Raw genomic sequence first — 15,191 nt, 5'->3', positions numbered from 1 at the left:
GCTGACCAGAAGTGCACTGATGTCATTAGTTCTACAAGTTCCATACAGTCACCACTCAATCACCTTTTTAAAAAAGGGCAGTTTTAAGCATTCAAGGGTTTAACTCAGTGGTAGAGCGTAGGAGTGCAGTACAAGAAGTCCCTGTTTCATGACCATATACCCTCGTCAATAGATCCTGTTAAAATGTTTTTCAACCCAATGCACTGTAGGAAACAATAGGATATATCTTCATTTCATATAAAAAACAATGAACAATTGGGTTTAATTATGCTCTTAGCACAAAATCAACAAACTGCAGTAGAGAAGCAGTTACCTTTTGGCAGAATTTTTGCATTTGACAAAAGATTTTTTTTCCATGTTCCAAGATCTACATGTGATACGAAATGTATGAATTCTTGCAATGGAAACCTCACTGTATTTTACCAAGGCAGATAAAGGACATCCTTCGCACCCCATATACTTATAAGGAGGGTTTGGTGGCTGAAAATGCTTTGCTTTGATGGTGATTGCATGTTGCTTGCACTTTGTACATATTACTGAATTAATAAAGGTGCACTTTTCAGAACTGGGGGTATAGCTCAGTGGTAGAGCATTTGACTGCAGATCAAGAGGTCCCTAGTTGAAATCTGGGTGCCCCCTTGTTCAACTGTTTTACCTGTAGAAATATTATTTTAATTACATAAATTGAAGAAAACATTTACAATCTTAGCATTTTATGTAATGAGCAACACATTTCTACATTTGAAATACTCCTGATCATCTCCTCAAACATAGGGTAAACACCATGAAACTGTTTAGGATTTCTTCATATGATACATCCTGTGTTTTACATTCACCCAAGTTCTACTGGTGATATGATTAGTTTGAAATAGTCCATTGGAAGCTCATATGAATGTTATAAAACTGTGGTGGAAACCAATAATATGCCCTTAATGAAATGTATTAATTTGTACAGCTGACCAGAAGTGCACTGATTTTATTAGTTCTACAAGTTCCATACAGTCACCCACTCTATCACCTTTTTAAAATAGGTCAATTTTCAGCATTCAAGGGTTTATGTCAGTGGTAGAGCGTAGGAGTGCTTTTCAAGAAGTCCCTGTTTCATAACCATATACCCTCTTCAATAGATCATGTTAAAATGTTTTCAACCCAATGCACTGTAAGAAACAATAGGATATATCATCATTTCATATACAAAACAATGAAGAATTGGGTTTAACTATGCTCTTAGCACAAAATCAACAAACTGCAGTAGAGAAGCAGTTACATTTTGCAGAATTTGTGCATTTGACAAAAGATTTTTTTTCCATGTTCGAAGATCTACATGTATGATATCTTCCAATGGAAACCTCACTGTATTTTACCAAGGCAGATAAAGGACATCCTTCACACCCCTTATACTTATAAGGAGGGTTTGGTGGCTGAACATGCATTGCTTTGATGGTGATTGCATGTTGCTTCCACTTTGTACATATTACTGATTAAATAAAGGTGAACTTTTCGGAACTGGCGGTGTAGCTCAGTGGTAGAGCATTTAACCGCAGATCAAGAGGTCCCTAGTTCAAATCTGGCTGCTCTCTTGTTCAACTGTTTTACCTGTAGAAAAAAACATTTACAATCTTAGCATTTGATGTAATGAGCAACACATTTCTACATTTGAAATACTCCTGATCATCACCTGAAACATAGGGTAAACACCATTAAGCTCTTTAGGATTTCTTCATATGATACAAGCTGTGTTTTACATTCACCCAAGTTCTACTGGTGATATTATCAGTTTGAAATAGTCCATTGGAAGCTCTAATGAATGTTATAAAAGTGTGGAGGAAACCAATAATATGCCCTTAATGAAATGTATTAATTTGTACAGCTGACCAGAAGTGCACTGTTGTCATTAGTTCTACAAGTTCCATACAGTCACCCACTCTATCACCTTTTTAAAAAAAGGGCAGTTTTCAGCATTCAAGGGTTTAACTCAGTGGTAGAGCGTAGGAGTGCAGTTCAAGAAGTCCCTGTTTCATAACCATATACCCTCTTCAACAGATCCTGTTAAAATGTTTTTCAACCCAATGCACTTTAAGAAACAATAGGATATATCATCATTTCATATACAAAACAATGAACAATTGGGTTTAACTATGCTCTTAGCACAAAATCAACAAACTGCAGTAGATAAGCAGTTACATTTTGCAGAATTTGTGCATTTGACAAAAGATTTTTTTTCCATGTTCCTAGATCTACATGTGATACGAAATGTATGAATTCTTGCAATGGAAACCTCGCTGTATTTTACCAAGGCAGATAAAGGACATCCTTCGCACCCCATATACTTATAAGGATGGTTTGGTGGCTGAAAATGCATTGCTTTGATGGTGATTGCATGTTGCTTGCACTTTGTACATATTACTGAATTAATAAAGGTGAACTTTTCAAAATTGGGGGTATAGCTCAGTGGTAGAGCATTTAACCGCAGATCAAGCGGTCCCTAGTTCAAATCTGGGTGCCCTCTTGTTCAACTGTTTTACCTGTAGAAAAAAACATTTACAATCTTAGCATTTGATGAAATGAGCAACACATTTCTACATTTGAAATACTCCTGAAACATACGGTAAACACCATGAAACTGTTTAGGATTTCTTCATATGATACAAGCTGTGTTTTACATTCACCCAAGTTCTACTGGTGATATTATCAGTTTGAAATAGTCCATTGGAAGCTCATATGAATGTTATAAAACTGTGGTGGAAACCAATAATATGCCCTTAATGAAATGTATTAATGTGTACAGCTGACCAGAAGTGCACTGATGTCATTAGTCTACAAGTTCCATACAGTCACCCACTCTATTACCTTTTTAAAAAAGGGCAGTTTTCAGCATTCAAGGGTTTAACTCAGTGGTAGAGCGTAGGAGTGCAGTTCAAGAAGTCCCTGTTTCATAACCATATACCTTCGTCAAAAGATCCTGTTAAAATGTTTTTCAACCCAATGTACTGTAAGAAACAATAGGATATATCATCATTTCATATATAAAACAATGAACAATTGGGTTTAACTATGCTCTTAGCACAAAATCAACAAACTGCAGTAGAGAAGCAGTTATGTTTTGCAGAATTTGTGCATTTGACAAAAGTTTTTTTTTTCCATGTTCCAAGATCTACATGTAGTACGAAATGTATGAATTTTTGCAATGGAAACCTCACTGTATTTTACCAAGGCAGATAAAGGACATCTTTTGTACCCCTTATACTTATAAGGAGGGTTTGGTTGCAGCTGAAAATGCATTGCTTTGGTGGTGATTGCATGTTGTTTCCACTTTGTACATATTACTGAATAAATAAAGGTGAACATTTCAGAAATTGGGTTATAGCTCAGGGGTAGAGCATTTCACTGCAGATCAAGAGGTCCCTAGTTCAAATCTGGGTGCTTCCTTTATCTATCTGTTTTACCTGTAGAAATATTTTTGTTAATTAAATAAATTGAAGTAAACATTTACAATCTTAGCATTTTATGCAATGAGCAACACATTTCTACATTTGAAATACTCCTGATCATCACCTGAAACATAGGGTAAACACCATTAAGCTGTTTAGGATTTCTTCATATGATACACGCTGTGTTGTACATTCACCCAAGTTCTACTGGTGATATGATTAGTTTGAAATAGTCCATTGGAAGCTCATATGAATGTTATAAAACTGTGGTGGAAACCAATAATATGCCCTTAATGAAATGTATTAATTTGTACAGCTGACCAGAAGTGCACTGATGTCATTAGTTCTACAAGTTCCATAGAGTCACCCACTCTATCACATTTTTAAAAAAGGGCAGTTTTCAACATTGAAGGGTTTATGTCAGTGGTAGAGCACAGGAGTGTAGTTCAAGAAGTCCCTGTTTCATAACCATATACCCTCTTCAATAGATCCTGTTAAAATGTTTTTCAACCCAATGCACTGTAAGAAACAATAGGATATATCATCATTTCATATACAAAACAATGAACAATTGGGTTTAACTATACTCTTAGCACAAAATCAACAAACTGCAGTAGAGAAGCAGTTACATTTTGCAGAATTTGTGCATTTGACAAAAGATTTTTTTTCCATGTTCCAAGATCTACATGTGATACGAAATGTATGAATTCTTGCAATGGAAACCTCACTGTATTTTACCAGGGCAGATAAAGGACATCCTTCACACCCCTTACACTTATAAGGAGGGTTTGGTGGCTGAACATGCATTGCTTTGATGGTGATTGCATGTTGCTTCCACTTTGTACATATTACTGAATAAATAAAGATGAACCTTTCGGAACTGGCGGTGTAGCTCAGTGGTAGAGCATTTAACCGCAGATCAAGAGGTCCCTAGTTCAAATCTGGCTGACCTCTTATTCAACTGTTTTACCTGTAGAAAAAAACATTTACAATCTTAGCATTTGATGTAATGAGCAACACATTTCTACATTTGAAATACTCCTGATCATCACCTGAAACATAGGGTAAACATAGGGTAAACACCATTAAGCTGTTTAGGATTTCTTCATATGATACAAGCTGTGTTTTACATTCACCCAAGTTCTACTGGTGATATTATCAGTTTGAAATAGTCCATTGGAAGCTCATATGAATGTTATAAAAGTGTGGAGGAAACCAATAATATGCCCTTAATGAAATGTATTAATTTGTACAGCTGACCAGAAGTGCACTGATGTCATTAGTTCTACAAGTTCCATACAGTCACCCACTCTATCACCTTTTTAAAAAAGGGCAGTTTTCAGCATTCAAGGGTTTAACTCAGTGGTAGAGCGTAGGAGTGCAGTTCAAGAAGTCCCTGTTTCATAACCATATACCCTCTTCAACAGATCCTGTTAAAATGTTTTTCAACCCAATGCACTTTAAGAAACAATAGGATATATCATCATTTCATATACAAAACAATGAACAATTGGGTTTAACTATGCTCTTAGCACAAAATCAACAAACTGCAGTAGAGAAGCAGTTACATTTTGCAGAATTTGTGCATTTGACAAAAGATTTTTTTTCCATGTTCCTAAATCTACATGTGATACGAAATGTATGAATTCTTGCAATGGAAACCTCGCTGTATTTTACCAAGGCAGATAAAGGACATCCTTCGCACCCCATATACTTATAAGGAGGGTTTGGTGGCTGAAAATGCATTGCTTTGATGGTGATTGCATGTTGCTTGCACTTTGTACATATTACTGAATTAATAAAGGTGAACTTTTCAAAATTGGGGGTATAGCTCAGTGGTAGAGCATTTAACCGCAGATCAAGCGGTCCCTAGTTCAAATCTGGGTGACCTCTTGTTCAACTGTTTTACCTGTAGAAAAAAACATTTACAATCTTAGCATTTGATGTAATGAGCAACACATTTCTACATTTGAAATACTCCTGATCATCACCTGAAACATAGGGTAAACACCATTAAGCTGTTTAGGATTTCTTCATATGATACAAGCTGTGTTTTACATTCACCCAAGTTCTACTGGTGATATTATCAGTTTGAAATAGTCCATTGGAAGTTCATATGAATGTTATAAAAGTGTGGAGGAAACCAATAATATGCCCTTAATGAAATGTATTAATTTGTACAGCTGACCAGAAGTGCACTGATGTCAATAGTTCTACAAGTTCCATACAGTCACCCACTCTATCACCTTTTTAAAAAAGGGCAGTTTTCAGCATTCAAGGGTTTATGTCAGTGGTTGAGCGTAGGAGTGCTTTTCAAGAAGTCCCTGTTTCATAACCATATACCCTCTTCAATAGATCCTGTTAAAATGTTTTTCAACCCAATGCATTTTAAGAAACAATAGGATATATCATCATTTCAAATACAAAACAATGAACAATTGGGTTTAACTATGCTCTTAGCACAAAATCAACAAACTGCAGTAGAGAAGCAGTTACATTTTGCAGAATTTGTGCATTTGACAAAAGATTTTTTTCCATGTTCCAAGATCTACATGTGATACGAAATGTATGAATTCTTGCAATGGAAACCTCACTGTATTTTACCAAGGCAGATAAAGGACATCCATCGTACCCCATATACTTATAAGGAGGGTTTGGTGGCTGAAAATGCATTGCTTTGATGGTGATTGCATGTTGCTTGCAATTTGTACATATTACTGAATTAATAAAGGTGAACTTTTCAAAATTGGGGGTATAGCTCAGTGGTAGAGCATTTGACTGCAGATCAAGAGGTCCCTAGTTGAAATCTGGGTGCCCTCTTGTTCAACTGTTTTACCTGTAGAAAAAAACATTTACAATCTTAGCATTTGATGTAATGAGCAACACATTTCTACATTTGAAATACTCTTGAAACATAGGGTAAACACCATGAAACTGTTTAGGATTCCTTCATATGATACAAGCTGTGTTTTACATTCACCCAAGTTCTACTGGTGATATTATCAGTTTGAAATAGTCCATTGGAAGCTCATATGAATGTTATAAAACTGTGGTGGAAACCAATAATATGCCCTTAATGAAATGTATTAATTTGTACAGCTGACCAGAAGTGCACTGATGTCATTAGTTCTACAAGTTCCATACAGTCACCACTCAATCACCTTTTTAAAAAAGGGCAGTTTTAAGCATTAAAGGGTTTAACTCAGTGGTAGAGCGTAGGAGTGCAGTTCAAGAAGTCCCTGTTTCATAACCATATACCCTCGTCAATAGATCCTGTTAAAATGTTTTTCAACCCAATGCACTGTAAGAAACAATAGGATATATCATTTCATATAAAAAACAATGAACAATTGGGTTTAACTATGCTCTTAGCACAAAATCAACAAACTGCAGTAGAGAAGTAGTTACGTTTTGCAGAATTTGTGCATTTGACAAAAGTTTTTTTTCCATGTTCCAAGATCTACATGTGATACGAAATGTATGAATTCTTGCAATGGAAACCTCACTGTATTTTACCAAGACAGATAAAGGACATCTTTTGTACCCCTTATACTTATAAGGAGGGTTTGGTGGCTGAAAATGAATTGCTTTGATGGTGATTGCATGTTGCTTCCACTTTATACATATTACTGAATAAATAAAGGTGAACATTTCAGAAATGGGGTTATAGCTCAGGGGTAGAGCATTTCACTGCAGATCAAGAGGTCCCTCATTCAAATCCGGGTGCCCCCTTGTCCAACTGCTTTACCTGTAGAAATATTTTTTTAATTAAATAAATTGAAGTAAACATTTACAATCTTAGCATTTGATGTAATGAGGAACACATTTCTACATTTGAAATACTCCTGATCATCTCCTGAAACATAGGGTAAACACCATTAAGCTGTTTAGGATTTCTTCATATGATACAAGCTATGTTTTACATTCACCCAAGTTCTACTGGTGATATGATTAGTTTGAAATAGTCCATTGGAAGCTCATATGAATGTTATAAAACTGTGGTGGAAACCAATAATATGCCCTTAATGAAATGTATTAATGTGTACACCTGACCAGAAGTGCACTGATGTCATTAGTTCTACAAGTTCCATACAGTCACCCACTCTATCACCTTTTTAAAAAAGGGCAGTTTTCAGCATTCAAGGGTTTATGTCAGTGGTAGAGCGTAGGAGTGCTTTTCAAGAAGTCCCTGTTTCATTACCATATACCCTTGTCAATACATCCTGTTAAAATGTTTTTCAACCCAATGTACTGTAAGAAACAATAGGATATATCATCATTTCATATAAAAAACAATGAACAATTGGGTTTAACTATGCTCTTAGCACAAAATCAACAAACTGCAGTAGAGAAGCAGTTACGTTTTGCAGAATTTGTGCATTTGACAAAAGTTTTTTTTTCCATGTTCCAAGATCTACATGTGATACGAAATGTATGAATTCTTGCAATGGAAACCTCACTGTATTTTACCAAGGCAGATAAAGGACATCTTTTGTACCCCTTATACTTATAAGGAGGGTTTGGTGGCTGAAAATGCATTGCTTTGAGGGTGATTGCATGTTGCTTCCACTTTGTTCATATTCATGAATTAATAAAGGTGAACGTTTCAGAACTGGGGGTATAGCTCAGTGGTACAGCATTTGACTGCAAATCAAGTGGTCTCTAGTTCAAATCTGGGTGCCCCCTTGTTCAACTGTTTTACCTGTAGAAAAAAAACATTTACAATCTTAGCATTTGATGTAATGAGGAACACATTTCTACATTTGAAATACTCCTGATCATCTCCTGAAACATAGGGTAAACACCATGAAACTGTTTAGGATTTCGTCATATGATACAAGCTGTGTTTTACATTCACCCAAGTTCTACTGGTGATACTATCAGTTTGAAATAGTCCATTGGAAGCTCATATGAATGTTATAAAACTGTGGTGGAAACCAATAATATGCCCTTAATGAAATGTACTAATTTGTACAAATGACCAGAGGTGCACTGATGTCATTAGTTCTACAAGTTCCATACAGTCACCCACTCTATCACCTTTTTAAAAAAGGGCAGTTTTCAGCATTCAAGGGTTTATGTCAGTGGTAGAGCGTAGGAGTGCGTTTCAAGAAGTCCCTGTTTCATAAACATATACCCTCTTCAATAGATCCTGTTAAAATGTTTTTCAACCCAATGCACTGTAAGAAACAATAGGCTATATCATCATTTCATATACAAAACAATGAACAATTGGGTTTAACTATGCTCTTAACACAAAATCAACAAACTGCAGTAGAGAAGCAGTTACATTTTGCAGAATTTTTTCATTTGACAAAAGATTTTTTTTCCATGTTCCAAGATCTACATGTGATACGAAATGTATGAATTCTTGCAATGGAAACCTCACTGTATTTTACCAAGGCAGATAAAGGACATCCTTCGCACCACATATACTTATAAGGAGGGTTTGGTGGCTGAAAATGCTTTGCTTTGATGGTGATTGCATGTTGCTTGCACTTTGTACATATTACTGAATTAATAAAGGTGAACTTTTCAGAAATGGGGGTATAGCTCAGTGGTACAGCATTTGACTGCAGATCAAGAGGTCCCTAGTTCAAATCTGGGTGCCCCCTTGTCCAACTGTTTTACCTGTATTAATATTTATCAATTAAATAAATTGAAGTAAACATTTACAATCTTAGCATTTCATGTAATGAGCAACACATTTCTACATTTGAAATACTCCTGATCATCTCCTGAAACATAGGGTAAACACCATGAAACTGTTTAGGATTTCTTCATATGATACAAGCTGTGTTTTACATTCACCCAAGTTCTACTGGTTATATTATCAGTTTGAAATAGTCCATTGGAAGCTCATATGAATGTTATAAAACTGTGGTGGAAACCAATAATATGCCCTTAATGAAATGTATTAATTTGTACAGCTGACCAGAAGTGCACTGATGTCATTAGTTCTACAAGTTCCATACAGCCAACCACTCTATCACCTTTTTAAAAAGGGCAGTTTTCAACATTCAAGGGTTTTTGTCAGTGGTAGAGCGTAGGAGTGTAGTTCAAGAAGTCCCTGTTTCATAACCATATACCCTCTTCAATAGATCCTGTTAAAATGTTTTTCAACCCAATGCACTGTAAGAAACAATAGGATATATCATCATTTCATATACAAAACAATGAACAATTGGGTTTAACTATACTCTTAGCACAAAATCAACAAACTGCAGTAGAGAAGCAGTTACATTTTGCAGAATTTGTGCTTTTGACAAAAGATTTTTTTCCATGTTCCAAGATCTACATGTGATACGAAATGTATGAATTATTGTTATTGAAACCTCACTGTATTTTACCAAGGCAGATAAAGGACATCCTTCACACCCCTGATACTTATAAGGAGGGTTTGGTGGCTGAACATGCATTGCTTTGAAGGTGATTGCATGTTGCTTCCACTTTGTTCATATTCCTGAATTAATAAAGGTGAACATTTCAGAAATGGGGTTATAGCTCAGGGGTAGAGCATTTCACTGAATATCAAGAGATCCCTAGTTCAAATCTGGGTGCCCCCTTGTCCAACTGTTTTACCTGTAGAAATATTTATCAATTAAATAAATTGAAGTAAACTTTTACAATCTTAGCATTTCATGTAATGAGCAACACATTTCTACATTTGAAATACTCCTGGTCATCTACTGAAACATAGGGTAAACACCATGAAACTGTTTAGGATTTCTTCATATGATACATGCTGTGTTTTACATTCACCCAAGTTCTACTGGTGATATGATTAGTTTGAAATAGTCCATTGGAAGCTCATATGAATGTTATAAAACTGTGGTGGAAACCAATAATATGCCCTTAATGAAATGTATTAATTTGTACAGCTGACCAGAAGTGCACTGATGTTATTAGTTCTACAAGTTCCATACAGTCACCCACTTTATCACCTTTTTAAAAAAGGGCAATTTTCAGCATTCAAGGGTTTATGTCAGTGGTAGAGCGTAGGAGTGCTTTTCAAGAAGTCCCTGTTTCATAACCATATACCCACTTCAATAGATCCTGTTAAAATATTTTTCGACCCAATGCACTTTAAGAAACAATAGGATATATCATCATTTCATATACAAAACAATGAACAATTGGGTTTAACTATGCTCTTAGCACAAAATCAACAAACTGCAGTAGAGAAGCAGTTACATTTTGCAGAATTTGTGCATTTGACAAAAGATTTTTTTCCATGTTCCAAGATCTACATGTGATACGAAATGTATGAATTCTTGCAATGGAAACCTCACTGTATTTTACCAAGGCAGATAAAGGACATCCATCGCACCCCATATACTTATAAGGAGGGTTTGGTGGCTGAAAATGCATTGCTTTGATGGTGATTGCATGTTGTTTGCACTTTGTACATATTACTGAATTAATAAAGGTGAACTTCTCAAAATTGAGGGTATAGCTCAGTGGTAGAGCATTTGACTGCAGTTCAAGAGGTCCCTAGTTGAAATCTGGGTGCCCTCATGTTCAACTGTTTTACCTGTAGAAAAAAACATTTACAATCTTAGCATTTGATGTAATGAGCAACACATTTCTACATTTGAAATACTCCTGAAACATAGGGTAAACACCATGAAACTGTTTAGGATTCCTTCATATGATACAAGCTGTGTTTTACATTCACCCAAGTTCTACTGGTGATATTATCAGTTTGAAATAGTCCATTGGAAGCTCATATGAATGTTATAAAACTGTGGTGGAAACCAATAATTCGCCCTTAATGAAATGTATTAATTTGTTCAGATGACCAGAAGTGCACTGATGTCATTAGTTCTACAAGTTCCATGCAGTCACCCACTCTATCACCTTTTTAAAAAAGGGCAGTTTTCAGCATTCAAGGGTTTAACTCAGTGGTAGAGCGTAGGAGTGCAGTTCAAGAAGTCCCTGTTTCATAACCATATACCCTCGTCAATAGATCCTGTTAAAATGTTTTTCAACCCAATGCACTGTAAGAAACAATAGGATATATCATTTCATATAAAAAAACAATGAACAATTGGGTTTAACTATGCTCTTAGCACAAAATCAACAAACTGCAGTAGAGAAGTAGTTACGTTTTGCAGAATTTGTGCATTTGACAAAAGATTTTTTTTCCATGTTCCAAGATCTACATGTGATACGAAATGTATGAATTCTTGCAATGGAAACCTCACTGTATTTTACCAAGGCAGATAAAGGACATCTTTTGTACCCATTATACTTATAAGGAGGGTTTGGTGGCTGAAAATGCATTGCTTTGATGGTGATTGCATGTTGCTTCCACTTTGTACATATTACTGAATAAGTAAAGGTGAACATTTTAGAAATGGGGTTATAGCTCAGGGATAGAGCATTTCACTGCAGATCAAGAGGTCACTAGTTCAATTCTGGGTGCCCCCTTATCCAACTATTTTACCTGTAGAAATATTTTTTTAATTAAATAAATTGAAGTAAACATTTACAATCTTAGCATTTTATGTAATGAGCAACACATTTCTACATTTGAAATACTCCTGATCATCACCTGAAACATAGGGTAAACACCATTAAGATGTTTAGGATTTCTTCATATGATACATGCTGTGCTTTACATTCACCCAAGTTCTACTGGTGATATGATCAGTTTGAACTAGTCCATTGGAAGCTCATATGAATGTTATAAAACTGTGGTGGAAACCAATAATATGCCCTTAAAGAAATGTATTAATTTGTACTGCTGACCAGAAGTTCTCTGATGTCATTAGTTCTACAAGTTCCGGAGAGTCACCCAGTCTATCACCTTTTTAAAAAAGGGCAGTTTTCAACATTGAAGGGTTTATGTCAGTGGTAGAGCGTAGGAGTGTAGTTCAAGAAGTCCCTGTTTCATAACCATATACCCTCTTCAATAGATCCTGTTAAAATGTTTTTCAACCCAATGCACTGTAAGAAACAATAGGATATATCATCATTTCATATACAAAACAATGAACAATTGGGTTTAACTATGCTCTTAGCACAACATCAACAAACTGCAGTAGAGAAGCAGTTACATTTTGCAGAATTTGTGCATTTAACAAAAGATTTTTTTTTCCATGTTCCAAGATCTACATGTGATACGAAATGTATGAATCCTTGCAATGGAAACCTCACTGTATTTTACCAAGGCAGATAAAGGACATCTTTTGTACCCCTTATACTTATAAGGAGGGTTTGGTGGCTGAAAATGCATTGCTTTGATGGTGATTGCATGTTGCTTCCACTTTGTACATATTACTGAATAAATAAAGGTGAACATTTCAGAAACGGGGATATAGCTCAGTGGTAGAGCATTTCTCTGCAGATCAAGAGGTCCCTAGTTCAAATCTGGGTGCCCCCTTGTTCAGCTGTTTTACCTGTAGAAATATTTTTTTAAATAAATTGAAGAAAACATTTACAATCTTAGCATTTTATGTAATGAGCAACACATTTCTACATTTGAAATACTCCTGATCATCTCCTGAAACATAGGGTAAACACCATGAAACTGTTTAGGATTTCTTCATATGATACAAGCTGTGTTTTACATTCATCCAAGTTCTACTGGTGATATTATCAGTTGGTAATAGTCCATTGGAAGCTCATATGAATGTTATAAAACTGTGGTGGAAACCAATAATATGCCCTTAATGAAATGTATTAATGTGTACAGCTGACCAGAAGTGCACTGATGTCATTAGTTCTACAAGTTCCATACAGTCACCCACTCTATCACCTTTTTAAAAAAGGCCAGTTTTCAACATTGAATGGTTTATGTCAGTAGTAGAGCGTAGGAGTGTAGTTCAAGAAGTCCCTGTTTCATAACCATATACCCTCTTCAATAGATCCTGTTAAAATGTTTTTCAACCCAATGACTGTAAGAAACAATAGGATATATCATCATTTCATATACAAAACAATGAACAATTGGGTTTAACTATGCTCTTAGCACAACATCAACAAACTGCAGTAGAGAAGCAGTTACATTTTGCAGAATTTGTGCATTTGACAAAAGATTTTTTTTCCATGTTCCAAGATCTACATGTGATACGAAATGTATGAATTCTTGCAATGGAAACCTCACTGTATTTTACCAAGGCAGATAAAGGACATCCTTCGCACCCCATATACTTATAAGGAAGGTTTGGTGGCTGAAAATGCATTGCTTTGATGGTGATTGCATGTTGCTTCCACTTTGTACATATTACTGAATAAATAAAGGTGAACATTTCAGAAATGGGGGTATAGCTCAGGGGTAGAGCATTTCACTGCAGATCAAAAGTCCTTAGTTCAAATCTGGGTGCCCCCTTGTCCAACTGTTTTTCCTGTAGAAATATTGTTTTAATTAAATAAATTGAAGTAAACATTTACAATCTTAGCTTTTGATGTAATGAGGAACACATTTCTACATTTGAAATACTCCTGAAACATAGGGTAAACACCATGAAACTGTTTAGGATTTCTTCATATGATACACGCTGCGTTGTACATTCACCCAAGTTCTACTGGTGATATTATCAGTTTGAAATAGTCCATTGGAAGCTCATATGAATGTTATAAAACTGTGGTGGAAACCAATAATATGCCCTTAATGAAATGTATTAATTTGTACAGCTGACCAGAAGTGCACTGATGTCATTAGTTCTACAAGTTCCATACAGTCACCACTCAATCACCTTTTTAAAAAAGGGCAGTTTTAAGCATTCAAGGGTTTAACTCAGTGGTAGAGCGTAGGAGTGCAGTACAAGAAGTCCCTGTTTCATGACCATATACCCTCGTCAATAGATCCTGTTAAAATGTTTTTCAACCCAATGCACTGTAGGAAACAATAGGATATATCTTCATTTCATATAAAAAACAATGAACAATTGGGTTTAATTATGCTCTTAGCACAAAATCAACAAACTGCAGTAGAGAAGCAGTTACCTTTTGGCAGAATTTTTGCATTTGACAAAAGATTTTTTTTCCATGTTCCAAGATCTACATGTGATACGAAATGTATGAATTCTTGCAATGGAAACCTCACTGTATTTTACCAAGGCAGATAAAGGACATCCTTCGCACCCCATATACTTATAAGGAGGGTTTGGTGGCTGAAAATGCTTTGCTTTGATGGTGATTGCATGTTGCTTGCACTTTGTACATATTACTGAATTAATAAAGGTGCACTTTTCAGAACTGGGGGTATAGCTCAGTGGTAGAGCATTTGACTGCAGATCAAGAGGTCCCTAGTTGAAATCTGGGTGCCCCCTTGTTCAACTGTTTTACCTGTAGAAATATTATTTTAATTACATAAATTGAAGAAAACATTTACAATCTTAGCATTTTATGTAATGAGCAACACATTTCTACATTTGAAATACTCCTGATCATCTCCTCAAACATAGGGTAAACACCATGAAACTGTTTAGGATTTCTTCATATGATACATCCTGTGTTTTACATTCACCCAAGTTCTACTGGTGATATGATTAGTTTGAAATAGTCCATTGGAAGCTCATATGAATGTTATAAAACTGTGGTGGAAACCAATAATATGCCCTTAATGAAATGTATTAATTTGTACAGCTGACCAGAAGTGCACTGATTTTATTAGTTCTACAAGTTCCATACAGTCACCCACTCTATCACCTTTTTAAAATAGGTCAATTTTCAGCATTCAAGGGTTTATGTCAGTGGTAGAGCGTAGGAGTGCTTTTCAAGAAGTCCCTGTTTCATAACCATATACCCTCT

General features: G+C 35.5%; 3 non-coding genes across 3 annotated transcripts; all 3 read left to right on the top strand.

Annotated features, from left to right (window-relative positions):
- Positions 1-567: 567 nt before the first annotated feature.
- Positions 568-639, top strand: TRNAC-GCA (transfer RNA cysteine (anticodon GCA)). Its single transcript has one exon. It is a non-coding gene; the product is annotated as a tRNA-Cys (tRNA).
- Positions 640-8,974: 8,335 nt separating this feature from the next.
- On the top strand, positions 8,975-9,046 carry TRNAC-GCA (transfer RNA cysteine (anticodon GCA)). Its single transcript has one exon. It is a non-coding gene; the product is annotated as a tRNA-Cys (tRNA).
- Positions 9,047-14,638: 5,592 nt separating this feature from the next.
- Positions 14,639-14,710, top strand: TRNAC-GCA (transfer RNA cysteine (anticodon GCA)). Its single transcript has one exon. It is a non-coding gene; the product is annotated as a tRNA-Cys (tRNA).
- Positions 14,711-15,191: the final 481 nt, after the last annotated feature.

This window comes from Ambystoma mexicanum, unplaced genomic scaffold (genome assembly GCF_040938575.1).
Source record: "Ambystoma mexicanum isolate Mex_15411 unplaced genomic scaffold, UKY_AmexF1_1 Mex_scaf84, whole genome shotgun sequence".
NCBI classification, from domain to species: domain Eukaryota; kingdom Metazoa; phylum Chordata; class Amphibia; order Caudata; family Ambystomatidae; genus Ambystoma; species Ambystoma mexicanum.
The sequence above is the reverse complement of the archived record's forward strand: the minus strand, read 5'-3'. Positions and strand labels throughout refer to the sequence as shown.